This window comes from Gracilinanus agilis, chromosome 4 (assembly GCF_016433145.1).
Source record: "Gracilinanus agilis isolate LMUSP501 chromosome 4, AgileGrace, whole genome shotgun sequence".
In the NCBI taxonomy this organism is placed as follows: Eukaryota; Metazoa; Chordata; class Mammalia; order Didelphimorphia; family Didelphidae; genus Gracilinanus; species Gracilinanus agilis.
Genome location: NC_058133.1, coordinates 387,791,068 through 387,806,003, shown reverse-complemented (window position 1 = coordinate 387,806,003; position 14,936 = coordinate 387,791,068). Strand labels below are relative to the sequence as shown.

General features: G+C 42.0%; 1 protein-coding gene across 1 annotated transcript in view; it reads left to right on the top strand.

Annotated features, from left to right (window-relative positions):
- Positions 1 to 2,395: 2,395 nt before the first annotated feature.
- Positions 2,396 to 14,936, top strand: part of EPB41L2 (erythrocyte membrane protein band 4.1 like 2) — a 268,113-nt gene continuing 255,572 nt past the window's right edge. Inside the window, exon 1 of the mRNA XM_044675431.1 lies at positions 2,396 to 2,521. The gene's annotated coding sequence lies outside the window, so the exon portion shown is untranslated. The remainder of the gene's footprint in view (positions 2,522 to 14,936) is intronic.

Sequence of the window (14,936 nt, the reverse complement as noted above, 5' to 3'; positions counted from 1 at the left end):
CATAATGTTATTGAAAGTGAAGGTTCAGAAGATTAAGATTTGTTAAAAAAATTTTGAGGTTATTTAGTTCAAATCCTTATTTTATAGATGAGAAAACTGAGGCCAAGAGACTTAGCCTAGGGTCACTGGATAATAGTAAAAACACTTTAAAGTTTGTAAAGCAGATATTATTATCTCCAATTTACTGATGAAGAAACTGAGGCTGGTACAGGTGAATTATCTTGCCTAGGTTTTGTAACTATTGAGTATCTCTAAGGTAAGTTTGAACCTATGTCTTCATAACTCTAAGGTTCTTCCAAAGTGCTGAGCTTTAAATTCAAGCCATCTATCTCTAGACCTACTCTTCTTTCTACTATACTGAGATGAAGAAAGCAGTCAGTCCTAAAACATTTATTAAGTGCTTACTATGTTCTGTTCAGTGCTAGGGATACAAGAAGTAAAGAACCACATTTCTTGCCTTCAAGGAGTTCACATTCAAGTGGGGCAGACAAGATGTAAATAACTAGGCAAATACAAGATGTATACCAAATAGATTGAAGGTAATTTCAGGGAAATGGGTACTAGCAGCTGGGGGGTGGTGCAGAAAAGGCCTTTTGTGGGAGGTGGCTTTTGAGTTGAGTCTTAAAGGAAGCCTGGAAGACTTCAAGAGGCAAGGGTGAAAAGGAGAGTATTCCTGGCATGGAGGATAGCCAGAGCAAAGCCGGAGGACAAGATGGAGATAGGAGATGGAGATGTTCTGTGAGAATAGCAAGTAAGCCAGGTAGCTGGGTAAGAAGGGCAACAAGGTGGTGCAAAGGATTAAAAAAAAAAAAAAAAAAAAAAAAGTGGACCTTGAGTCACTGGAGTTTAAGTCCAGCATCAGATACTTACTATGTGACCCTGGACAAATCACTTAACTCTTTTTGCTTCAGTTTCCTCCTCTGTAAAATAAGCTGGAGAAGAAAATGGCAAACCACTTTAATATCTTTGCCAAGAAAACCCTAAGTTGGGTTACATAGAGTCAGGCATGACTGAAAATGACTGAACCACACAATATAGGAAGACAGGAAAAGTAGAAAGGCCAAGTAATCAAAGGCTTTAAATATCAAATCGAGGACATTACCTGGAGGTAACAGGGGACCACTGGAGTTTATTGAAGTGGAGCATTACATGGTTAGATTTTTTTCAATTTATTTAATTTTTATTTCAGAAATTTCATTTAGCATAGTTGAAGTGACAATTGAAGCATGTTATACATTATTTTTTTTTAAACCCTTGTACTTTGGTGTATTGTCTCATAGGTGGAAGATTGGTAAGGGTGGGCAATGGGGTTCAAGTGACTTGCCCAGGGTCACACAGCTGGGAAGTGGCTGAGACCGGGTTTGAACCTAGGACCTCTTGTCTCTAGGCCTGACTCTCACTCCACTGAGCTACCCAGCTGCCCCCCATGTTATACATTATTAAAGATATAATCAACACAATTTTTGCAAAATTCAACATTTTGCCATTTGTAATGCTCAAATATGGAATGAAACCAAGGTTGCATTTTGTAAAAAAAAAAAAAATTAGAACTAGCAGAAAACAGTTTTCTAGGAAAGTCATTTTGGTAGCTGAATGGAAGATGGATGAGAGTGTGGAGGCTTGGAGACCAATTAGAAGTCTACTACAGGTTGGACTTAGGTGATTGTGTAAGTAGGGGGAAGGAGACCTATGAAAGAAATGCGGTGAAATTTAGATTGGGCATCTGGATTAGATTAATGTTGTGAGAATATTTTAGGATGATACCGTGGCTGCAAGCCTGAGTGATTGGGAAGATGGTGAGATTCCGGTTGACTAATATGGACATGGGCATTATTTGCATAGAGATGAAAACTGGTCCTCTGGGAACCCAAGCTCTGAAAGGCTGAGGAACTAATGGGTAATAAAAATGCCGAAAGGGAGTATCACATGAGAGAAACATCAGAGGGAGTTGTGATACAACGGAAAGCACACTCCCCTTGGTAATGGTACCCTGAGACTTGGATTCAAATTCTAACTTTCACTTGGACAAGTAAATTCCCTTCTCTGAGCCGGTTTCCTTATCGGTAAAGTGAGGAGTTTTGCTGATTTATAAGGTCTTTTTCTTTTCCAGAAACCCTACGATTTTTGAAACTAAAAAGAAAAAGTTTCTGTCTTGGCATCTCAGAGTCTTGAACCAAGAAGACTGTTGGTTATAGATCCACGAGGGGTCTGGAGGAGGGACAGTGCCCCATCTCAGAGCTCAGCCTGAATCTGGGTTTCCGTGCCAGTGGCGTGTCCTGGAGGGGTTGGCGGTGGGGGAGCGGGAGGGGTTTCCGCTGCAGGGGGCGGGGCTTTTTTGGAGGGCGGGGCCGGAGCGCGAACTCTTCTGACGGCTCCAGCCAGGGAATTTCAATTTGAAACCTGCGGGAGGGAGAAAGAGGAGGAGGAGGAGGAGAAGGAGGAAGAAGAAGGGGAGGCTGCAGCGGAGTCCGGTGGCTCAGGGTGCGGGGACCGAGCCAGCTTCTGGTGGGCAGCGTGAGAGGTAAGCGGCCGGGGAAGGAGGGAAGGAGCAGGCGCCGGGGCCGACTCGTGGCTCAGCTTGCAGGGGCGGCACTGATTTCCCCTCGGGCTGCTGCAGCTGGGAAGGGGATCGTGGGCAGGAAGCAGCGGCGGCCGGACGGTCCCCCAGTGGAGGCGGAGGGAGGGACGGGCGGGCGGGTTGGGGGATGTTCTACATGCCCTGTTGCTCCAGGCCGAAGCCGCCCCCCCCCACCCCCTGCTTCCCTTCTCTACTGTGTCTCCTCTTTCTCCCTCCCTCTTTGCTTGCTCTTCGGGAGCCTCCAGAGGGGGCCTGAGCTGCGCGTCTTGCGGGAGCCCGGGGGCGGCGAGGCGCGCGCTAAGAGCTCCGGGGTTGGGGCACAGGCGGGGGCTGGAGGAGAGCCCCGGGGTCCTGGAGGGGACAGAGCGAGAGGAGGGGGTTCGCGCGCTGTTCTCCAGCCCTGTGGGTCCAGGCGCGGGCGGAGAGTGCGACCTCGGCCCCTCTTGCGCTGCCGTGCTCCAGAGGAGAGCAACTTGATCTGGTTTTGTGTGTGCGCATTTTGGTCCTTTTCCCCCCTCCTCCTTTTGGAGGGGAAACTTACCTCTTTTGCCCTCTGCCTTGGCAAAGAATAGCGTCTGTGTCTCCTCACTTCTTGCACGCCCCCCCCCCAAAAAAAACCCAACCCTCCCCGTGCAGCACATGCTTCTGTACTAGCTGTATAATCTGCCGTGCGAGTGTTTGTGTGTAAGGGGGGATGGGATGGGGGTGGTTTTTGTGTGTGTGTATGCAAAAAGAGAAGGCTCTTGTGTGTCTGTGCAAGGACAGGGAAGCTCTTGTGTGTGTGTGTGTATGTGTGTGTATGTTTGTGTGTGAACAAGGAGAGGGGGCTCCTAAGGCTTGTGTCCAGAGGAGGGAAGCTGCAGAGCCAGAAGCAGCAGCTGCCACCCTGCACCCCATCCCCTTACCCAGCTTACTAGGCAGCGGACAGACACTGCCTCCCTGGCAAGAAGTCATTTATAGCCTTGACCCTGGGTCACCTAAGACACATCAGGCGTTCCTTGTCCCACCACAGTCCTTCAGTGGAGAGTGGAAGAAGCTGGGGGAAGAGCGGATGAATAATTTTAAAAAAAGTTCAGTTTTTCAACCTTTCTTATCCTTAACTTTGGGGGTGCTGAAAAGTTAACAGCAAGGAAGATGTGGGAAGGTCAGGACTGGATCCAGTAGAAATTATAGAGTTGTGCTTGCTGCATTTGGAGTGAGAAGAGTTGAGTTCAAATCCTCTCTCTCTCCCTCCCTTTTTCCCTCTCTCCCTTTCTCCCTCTCTCCCTCATATTGAGTAGTAAATGGTTCCTAAGGTGTTTTCTAGCTTTACCTCTAATTTTAAATTACTCTCAATCTAACTCCTAATAAAATTCATTAGATTTTTGCTGTCCAATTTCTGTCCAATTTTCAGCAGTGTCAGGAGGTGAGGTCCTAGGGCAGCCTTACTCCAGTCTGAGCATTCGTGGGTTACTCTCAGTAATTCTAGGATGCCAAGTTGGAAAAATGCTGTCCCCAGCTCTCCTTGCTTTCCCAATAGCAGGGATGTTTGACTGTGGTAGGGCATAAATCATTATGCTTCCCAAGGCTCCTGGCCTCTTCTTGAGGTCAAATTTTTTGGTTGTTAGAAGAGCTCTTGCACAGAGGTTAACATTATTTTGGGGACTATCATGAATGTGAAACTTGAATGATTTCATCATTTGTATTAGCAACAACCATGGCTTTTTTCCCTAGTTTTCAGCAGCACTTCCATTGGAAAAGGGAATGAGCTAAAAGAGTATATGTAGAGGCCTCCCCACCCCATCTGTTGATTTTCCCATTGCACCAGCTTCCCTTTATTGGAAACCTGAGTTCTAGTCTCTGTTTTATCATAAAACTGGCTATGTGACTATGGGCTGTTACTAAACCTCATGTGTGAAATAAGTGGATTGGCCTGCCTGATCTTCAAAGTCCCAGTCTGGAAAGTATAAGAAAGATTCATTCTCTCTGTCTCTGTCTCCCCCCCTCTTCCCCACTTCCCTTTCTCCCTCCATGCCTTCTCCTTCTATCCTCTCCCTCTGTCTCTGACCTCTTTATATTCCCTCTCTTTCCCTCTCTTCTCACTGACTCTGTTACTGCCTCCATCCCCTCTATCTTCCTTCTCTCTATTCCTCTTTCTCTATCTTCCCTCCTGTGTCTCTCCTGCCTCTGCCTCTCTATTTTTCTCTCTCTTTTCTCCTTCCTCCTTTTTGCTCTCTTCTTTGCTCTCTTCCCCTCTCATGCTGTTTATACTCTTCTGACCTTTTTTCTTGCTTTCCTAAATCCATTTTCTTCAGTTTTCCTTTCTTGGTTTTTTTTTTTTTTTTGTCCTCCCTAAAACTTTTCCTTCCCATTTTACTTTCTGTTTCTCTGATTTATTCTGAGAATTGTCAAGAAACAGTACTTTGTGTTCTACAGCACACAAGGGGAAACTGAGTCGATTTCTGTGCATCAGAATTCTAAGACTCAAAACATTGTCCAGAGAAACTAATAATGCTTGATCTTTTTTAGTTTCCCCTTTCAGCCTATTTTCTGGGCAAAGTCTCTAGACTGCTGTTTGGGCTACTGGTGGGGCTGAATTGCAATGCAATCTTGAATTGTGATAAGGGCCAACCAAGCACATCAATCAGGCTCTTAAGTTTGACACCAACTTTAATAGCCCCACTGTCACCTGTCTAGGCTTTGCTCCTATATTCCAACTTGTGACCCCACCCCCAAACCCAAACCTCCTATATCTATTCTCAGTCACTCCTTTGAGCCGATTGGAGAGCTGGGTATGTTGTAATACCTTGGAACAATGGCATGGATTTAGGACTAATTTAATCCTACCCAGTCTCACAGTCACTTCTTGGGCAGATTTCCCACTGAAGTCAGTAGTGGTCTTGTGTGCAGAAGGACTGCCGAGAACAAGAGACTGCTCATTTAGAGTAATGGGGAGGACAGTTTCTTTCCTTTTTAAAACATCCCTCTTTTAAGAACGACCTAGACATAATAGTCCTTTAATCTTTACCTCTAGTCTTGGTAGTTAGGGCGCTGTGTGCAGAGACTTTCAATGGAAAATGTCCTGTGGGTAACCAGCTTAGAAAACTTCTGAGATCTGTGTTAGATTTGGGGCTAGTTTTAAAAGATTAAAAACACCAAGTGGGAAAATGGGAACATGGCCTCTTTTAAAGAGAGAATTTCAGCAAAGAAAAACTAGTTCATATAAAATCTATTCCTAAAGATATAATAGTGTTCTTTCTCTGGAGGTGGACATTTACAAGTCATTCTTCAAACAATATTTCTGTTGCTGTGTATAATGTTTTGTTGGTTCTGCTTGTTTCGTTCTTCATCATTTTATACAGGTCTTTCCGTGTTTTCCCAAAACTAACCCGCTCGTCATTTCTTATGGTGCAGCATTATTCCATCAAAATCATATGCTACAACTTGTTTAATCTTTCCCCAATTGATGGGCATCCTCTCAATTTCAAGTTCTTTGCTGCCACAAATGTAACAAACAAATACATTTAAAAATTAAAATAAAATAATATTGTGAATATACATGAAATATATATATATATATATATGTATACACACACACACACACACACACACACAAATACACACTTTCAATGACATTATCTATGGAACTTCATTTCCATGAATAGTTGCTGCTTTTAGATCTGGGGATGGAGAAGAATATTGAATGAGTCCCCCAAAGAAATCATCTGGCAGATACAAAACTAGAATATCCATCTACTCCTTCCCCTCCTGACACCAGGCAGCATTTACTACTCTTCAGTTCAGTGTGTGAGGGATTCTGTATAGACCCCATTATTTATTACTCATGGAACCACTATATGGTAAGATAAGGAAGAGGTTTTCAGGATAGCATTGACCCAGCTTCCGGACTGGAGGGTGGATTGGTCTTTTGCATTTTCACATTCTTGTGGTTTGCTTTTTCCAAATTACCAGCTCTCAAGAAAAGAATTCAGAGAACTACCCATTTACCAAAATATAAAAATAGATTTTTAAAAACCAGAATCATGTCTACGTGTACTGCCCAGCCACTTGCTTTCAACTAAAAATATTCACTTGCATTGATGACAAAGCAGTCCCTAACCAAAATATTTATTGGTAAAGATCACTCTGTAATTAGTAATATTGCGTGTAGTTATGGGTTCCCCTCCAAATCACTGCTATCCTATTACTGTGGCTTGAAAGCTACAGAGTGTGTATCTGTGACATTTTTTTCAGTGTGCTAAATGAAAATGGGTCTACAAAGCTTAAGGAATGTAGGTTTTTGTCTTTCACCCAGCCAAGAACTGTGTACTTTTTCATTGTTTGACTTGGGCTCTGTCACCACAGTGGAAAACATGAGCAGATTTTCTTTACCTTAGAGCTGAAGCAGCTGGTTTAAAAGCATTGTGGGTGAAACTTTGTGAGAGTGCGGATTTCCAGTTTTTTAAGAGGAGAGAAAATAGACAGTTTGTAGTTGTCCATTACAGAATAGAGGATCACATTTGGCTTTATTTAAAAACCATGTTATTATTTATTTTGTGATAACAACGGAAATGTGTCTTCTACCTTTCATTTGGAAACTTATTTTCAGTGACCTTGTTTGCTTTTTAGATTTAGAAATACATAGCCACCGGTTATCCTTACAGATTAGAACAACAACAATAACAAACAAACCGACCTCAAATATTTATGTTGGCTCCTATAGTCAGGAAATATTGGACAAGCCCATTTTTTTACTTCTCTTTCTCAAGTTTAAACAAAAAATATAATTCTAGCAAATGTAAGTAAGGAAGAGAGTCTTATGTGGTGCCCCTCCAAGTCTAAGGTGAACTTGGCATTGGAATGCCAGAATTTAGCCAAAACCAGCATCTCACAGATAATTAATAAGGTTTCTAATAATCCAGACACAGAGTAATTTCTAATTTTTTTTCTTTACCTAGGAAAGCCTTGACTAAAATTTATTTAAATTTTATTAACTCAACTCTCATATTTATTTGTTCCTTTCCCTTCATGGTCTAGTTCAGGTGCCAGCCTGATTTTTCTCTTGGAAGTAATTTTACCAACCTTTAATGTAATAGTAATATGTCGTTGCACATAGATTCTAATTTCTCTTATTGATTGATTATGTTAATTATTTATATTTGTTTCTTATCTCTCCTTTTAACATTTTTTTTAAACCCTTAACTTCTGTATATTGGCTCCTAGGTAGAAGAGTAGTAAGGGTAGGCAATGAGGGTCAAGTGACTTGCCCAGGGTCACATAGCTGGAAAGTGTCTCCTGTCTCTAGGCCTGACTCTCAATCCACAGAGCTACCCAGCTGCCTCCTCTCCTTTTAGATTATAAGCTTTGGGAGGTCTAGGATTCTATTAAAAGAAAAATCTTTGTGTCTTTCCCTTGCTCCTACTAGAAATACTAATAACACTAGCATTTTAGTTTTCTGTTTTCAGGTTTGTGAACCACTGTGTTAACTCATTTAAACCTTACTAGGCTTCTGGGAAATTGCTTATAATAGTATTTTACAGAAGAAATTGAGTTTGTAAGAAATTAAGTGCACTAAACTAGCAAAAATTGCCCATTGGAGGAGTTGAACTCTGGTCTTCCAGCCTCCTAGTCCAGTGTTCCACCTCTGCCTGATATGTCCCTGAAAATGGTGCAGAGCTAAAGAAAAGTTCATTTTGCAGGAAATTTCTGAAGATCAGGAATTGGTTTAGCGTTTAAATATATTTAATATGGAGTTTTCTTTGGCTTTTTTTTTAGTGACTTTACTCTCCTTCAACCTTCCTTTGTTGGAATCCCTTTTGGGGTGAATTGTTGGATAGGTGCTGTATGTTCCTTCCCCAAAGGTGTTCATCCAGCTATTTTAAAAAGGGTTTAACAGTTTATTTCAATGAAATTAAAGTTTTTTTTAATATAAATTTTTCTTTTGGAATGATGTATATCAGGTATATAGGCAACCAACCTTTTAGTCACTGAACAGATCCCATACAACCTATCAATATTTTCTTACTTTTTAAAAAACCTCTAACTTCTGTCTTAGAATCAATCCTGTGTAATTAATACTGTTCTGTCCAAGGCAGAAGAGCGGTAAGGGCTCCTAGTCAATGGGGGCTAAGTGACTTGCCCAGGGTCACACAGCTGGGAAGTGGCTGAGGCCACATTGGAATCCAGGACCTCGAGTCTCTAGGCCTGGCTCTCCATCCATTGAGCTACCCAGCTGCCCCCTCCTTTTTTTTGCTGTGGGAGTTGTTGCTGCCCTTTTTGTTCTCGAAATGGGACTTTTGCTGCTGTTTCTAAATCCCCCTCAGGATGGAAATGACTGGAAACCCCACATTTTTTGTTTTATTCTGTTCTCCCCCCCCCCCCCCCCAGTGGCTTTTTTGCTTATCTCATAACTCTCATAGACTGGATAGGAATACTTTTCTAAAGGATCTTCATGAGTCTTAGCGGTGGGGTCGAGGGTCTAAGCTTTGGCCTCGGACTTGTCGGAATAGTGGCGGACCTGAAAGGACAGTGAAACTGCTCGGATCCGATGGTCTTCCTCTTTCTGGACGCGAGCAGTGAGAAGACCCTTACAACAATCCTTAGCATTTTCTGACCTTGGATAGGGTGGCCTCTCTGAGCAGGGGGCCCTTCGGTCATGGCTCTGGTGCGGGTAAACTTCCGGGGGGGGGGGATGGGAGGGGTGTAAGCCGGGGCGGTCACTTCTCCCACCCAGCCCGCGCTGTCCTTCCTGGGCGGGCCGGTTAACCTCTCCCTCTGCTTGGAGCGGTCTTCAAGCCCATGGAAGCTTACTTACTCCGTTCAGCAGCCTCTTCTCCAGGTCACTCCTCCCGGCCAATCGGATCAATCTCCTTCATGGATTGTTCTTTCCGAGACCTTGGCATCCCACGTGGTGGAGCCCCAAATTCACGAGCGGGGCCTTACTGCTGCTCAGTGGTGGCCAGCTCCCCCTGAGCCCCGGGCACGCCGCTGCCGGCCATGGCTTCTCTTAGCCAAGATGCCGCCGCAGTGAGTAGCCCTTTCCTTCTCCGGTGGATGAAGGCAAACTTAGGGTAAGTGACTTGCTCAGTAAAAAATAAAGCGAGTCCAAGGCCGACTGTGGACTCTCCAGGTCCAGTGGCAAATCCACTAGCAAATGTGTCACAGGAGGAAGTCACATGAGAAATTGACTTAACAGTATATAGCTGCTGTTTATTTATACATTCGAGTGGCTCCAGTCTGACATGTCAAGTCTTTATTTTAGTTTTAGATTTCGCTAATACCCTTTGGCCTTCTTTCACATGGAGATACTTGTTTTTCAGAGTTGTATATCAGAATTGAAAAAAGTTTTGAAGTCATCTAGTCCAATATATATATATATATATTTTTATGGTTGAAAAAAATAAAGCCCAAAGAGGTGTCATCTTCCTCACTTTAAGGTCCACTGTTCTCAATAGGCTGTCTTCACTGTATTTGCAGTTAATGTTTCCTCCCTAAATATATTTATTCCTATTAAATGTTATTCTTTTGCCATTGACTACCTAATTTTCAGAGGTACACTGAACTCTAAATTTGTTCTTGGGGGAAACTATTGCTGGTGAACAGAATGATCGATAACTGATTAAAATTAATTAAATTGGACTCAGGAACAAACAAATTGTGTGTTTTAAATCATTGCCTTATCAACCTGTGGAAAACTAACTTTTCTCAAACATTTTAATTATCTGGGTTGGAGAATTGCTGTGATTTGAAATAGCAGTTAAAAAAAATGAAACCCATTACCTTTCGTCTTGGAATCAAAGATGTATTGGTTACAAGGCAGAAGAGCCATAAGGGCTAGGCTAAGGGGGGGGTTAAGTGACTTGCTCAAGGTCACACAGCTAGGAAGCATCTGAGACCTTATTTGAACTCAGGACCTCCCCTCTCTGGGCCGGCTCTCAACCCATTGAGCCACCTAGCTGCCCCCAAAATAGTAATTTTTTACATGATTTTGATTTCCAAATACAATTATTCTTTGAAACAAAGAAAAAAAGCAGTTTAGTAAAACCAACCAATGTTGCCCCATTGCAAATTATGTTGACACTTGCAATTTTAGATAATATACTCATTAAAAATAGCCCTTCTTTGCTTGTTTTATGGAGTTGTAGCATAGTTGAGTATTATGCTTTGTTAAAGGTTGCCTTAATTTTTTTGGGTGTTTCTTAGCATATCAGGGAATTTAATTTGAATGTCATTATTAAGTACCACTTTTCAGTTCTTCTCTACCTTCTTTGGCCAGTAGCATGCAAAAGGCAAAAGTTTTCGTTCTTAGTGCAAATGAACATATCTAAAACATTATCTTGCATCATCTGAAAGAAAACACTTGATGTGTACTCTTGAAGTCTCTCTATTAAATATACACAAACCTTTTTTACATCATGGATGAAACTTGAGTGATTTTGTGTGCAAAATTGTATTTTATCTTATTACTTATTGCTTTTATCATTGATAAGACATAATGAACAAATACTATATGGGGAAAAGTTTTTATTGATATTTCTAACTTCTTGAATGTTGTTTTAAAATGTTGCCTCTTTAAGAACATCCTTTTCTCTACTTTGGGTATAGAAAATGTTGTTGAGATTTTTTTTAAGCCCTAACCTTCCATCTTAAAATTGGTACCAAGTATTGGTTCTAAGGCAGAAGAGTGAGTCAGATTTGAATTTAGAGTCTCCTACCTTTAGGCCTGCTGAGATCTCTAACCACTGAGCCACCTAGCTGTCCCTAATGAGTGATAACTTCATACAGATATTTTTTCCCCACTCAATATGTCCTTTTGTTACTTTGTCTTCATTGATTTTAAATGCATGAAATTTGAATAATTTTTATGTAATGAAAAATTTTTCACCACTCTGAGCTAAATGATAAAGGCATATCAACAGAGACTGAAGAAAGATGATGAATTGAAACGATGATGTATTTAAGATAAGAAAAATCCCCCCATTCTTTGTTATGAAAGGTACCTTCTCCTATTCTTAGTTTTTTTTTTAGTATTGTATGCTTTCCCTTTTTTATATTTAATTTTTATATCTATTTTGAGCCTCTAGTATATGGTGTAAAATATTAGTCTGAACCTAATTTCTGCCAAATTTAAATTTTCATAGAAGTTCTGTCATAAAAGGAATTCTTTCTCCATTTATTTCCATGGGTTTATCACATACATTGGGGTAGTTCTTACTTTTTCTGCCTTTTGTTTATCTTGTTTCATTGATCTACTTGTCTCCAAGTAGTGCTAAATCATTTTGAAGATCTTTTTTTTATAACCTAGTTTCCCATGCCCATTCATTTGTACTTTTTATTTCTCTTAAGATTCTAGACTTTTTCTTTTTACCAGTGAACTTTGTTATTGTTTTGTTTAATTCTATAAAGTATCTTCAAATTAATTTGACTTAAATAGGTGAGTTATGAAGTAGTCATTTTTATTTTATTTTCATGGTTCAACTACAGAGAGTGAAGATCTTTTTCAATTATTTATCTCCTTTTGTTTCTGTGAGTATTTTGTACAATTCTTATGTGTTTAGGTGTATGAGTGTGTGTGTCTCAGAATCTCCAGGTTTATTTTTGTGCATGTTAGTTACTTTGAACATATTTGGGGGCAGCTGGGTAGCTCAGTGGATTGAGAGCCAAACCTAGAGACGGGAGGTCCTAGGTTCAAATCTGGCCTCAGACACTTCCCAGCCGTGTGACCCTGGGCAAGTCACTTGACCCCCATTGCCTAGCCCTTACCACTCTTCTGTATTGAAACCAAGAGGGAAGGTAAGGGTTTTTAAAAAAAAAACAAACAAAAAAAAACATTTTTTATTGCTTCCTCCTTTTTTTTTTTTTTTTTTTTTTTTTAGTACTGTATAGGAATGCAGATGATGTTTGTGGATTTTTCTGTAGTCTTCTACCTTACTAAGGAACTTAATCATTTCAAATAGCCTTTTCACTGATTTCTTTGGAATTTCCTTAGTACTCCATCTAGGCATCTATAAATAGGGATAATTTTGTCTCCTCTGCCAATGTCTGTATCTTCATTTTGTTCTTTGGCTTTATTTTTATAACTTGCATGTCTATAATGAGGTCAAATAATAGTAGGAAAATGAGGATAGTATCCATTTTTAGTAATCACATCCATAAAGAGGGTTGGCCACATGAGCACTGCTCTCCACACCTTTATTTCTATTGAGTTTAACTTGATAATATTAACCAGGATTGTTCTATAGGCCTGCAAATCACGCGTGCTTTCTGCTCTTAAGCCTGGTATATTCGCTGTTGTTAGGCCCATTCTGGTTTTGTGTTGTCTAAATCTTTGAGACATGTCTTTAGTGTTCAGGATAAATGTTGTCTTGGATCTCTGCATTCCCCCTCTCTCCTTCCATTAAAACTATCCACAATTCCCCAGTATTGCATGCTTTCCGCTGTGATCTCATTTTGGGGGTTTCTTGCCAAAGATACTGGGGTGGTTGGCTCGTTTTACAGGATTGGGTGACTTGCCCAGGGACTCACAGCTAGGAAGCGTCAGAGGCCAGATTTGAACTCCTGAAGGTGCCACCCAGCCGAGGCCTGGGAGGCATAGAGCCCTTGGTAGCCCCTGGTTCACAGCCTTTCTTGCTTATGAGCACCCATTGCATGAGATAACTCTTGAGAACTCAGGCACCCTCCCCTCCTCGTGTCATCGTGATGGCGGTTATTGGAGCCTCCCGCGAGCCCTGCACACCAGGTGCCGCCCGCGGTCATCCCTCGTGTACCGATGGGGACATGCAGAGCTTAAGCCACTACTCTGGGCCCGCAGCTGGGAAGGCAGGAGCTTGCTTCTGGGATGTTTCCCTTCGTTGGACCACAGGTGTGAAAGAGCCCGTGTTCATCCATCCTTCCAGCCATGGTCTGCTCTTCTGTGATGGACCCAAGGCTTGTTCTGTTCTTGATTTTTCTGTGCTTTCAGCTCAATCAAGTGAAAAATTGCATCTCGTCCCGAGGTGATAGAGCCCAGATAGGGATGAACGCTATGCTAGAACTTGTACTTCCAAGCCCCGCACACCTCTTTTAGCATTCATCCTTGCTCGCTCGGTGACTCCTGGAGCCCCCCGCCACGCTCTGGGGAGTGCTATCGGGCCCCCTTGCCTTCGTGGCTGCCCTGTCTTGAGCTCAGACGTGGGCACAGGAGAGGGCTCCCCAGCCAAGGCAGTCCGAGGCCCACGATCAAGATGGTAGCCTTCATGCAACCTATTGATGGTATTTGTGTGTTTTAGGTGATGTGCCTAGGCACCAACCCTTGTTTCTTAGGGGAATTGAGTGATTATGTGTTAAATTTTTATTAGCACAGAGTCCGCTTATAATGTGCTCTATCTACTAAACCAACAACTCCTAAGGTTCAACGAAAGAAGACTATAGCACGGAAGATGCTTGGTAAGGACTTACTGAGTGACTATCAGGGAAAGAGTTTTTCACTGATTATAACTGAAAGATTTTCTGATGCACAGTACTTAGTAAATATTTACTGATCAGTTTATCACCCAGTGACATATCTACAACCTAGCTATGATTGAGACAGCCAGGGGGAGACAGGGTCAGACCTGGAGTCAGGGAGACTGGAGTTCTAATCCCACCTGAGATTTCCAGTCTGCGTGACCCTGAGTGTGTCATTTAACCTGTTTGCTTCAGTTTCTTCCACTGTAAAATGAGGACAGTAATACTAACATCTGTCTTTGAATATTTGTGAAGTGCTTAGCCCTTAGTAGGCACTACATAAATGCTAGCAACCATTCTGATTAGGAAACATCACATTCACTCTCTTTGGAAAAAGAAATGAGACATTTCTTGAGCATTCCCCTGCGGTTCCTTTTTATCCTTAGACATTGGAGCCCCTTTGCATCCTGCTGATTTTCCATCATTTCCCTTTTAGACCTGTACCAGAATCTCATAGTAGAGCCATTCTTTGTGAATCTTCTCCCAAGAAGTGAGCTGTTTTTTTTTTTTTTTAAAGCTTTTAATGAACATGAGAGGGGAAGGAATGAAGGCATGGGGAAAGTCTTCCATAGGAAGAGCTGGGCAGACGGCTCTGGTGGCCAGGGTGGCCATTAGTAGAGACAGGCGGCCTGAGTGCTGTCTGGGACCCCGGGAATGGAAGTGATTTTTTACAATCCATAATCGTACCAGGAAACTCTTCCTTTTCGTTTTTCAGGGATGGTAAATGTGATTGCATGCCTTTATTTCCCCTTTTTAATCTCCAACTAGAGAAATAAAGATGTGGAAGACAGGCTGCAGCGAAGAGACTGATTTATAAAGCTGCCTGTGTAGGACAGATATGGTTCACATTTCTGGCCGCTTCTTTTTTAATTGAGGTGAACTCATTTTCATTCTC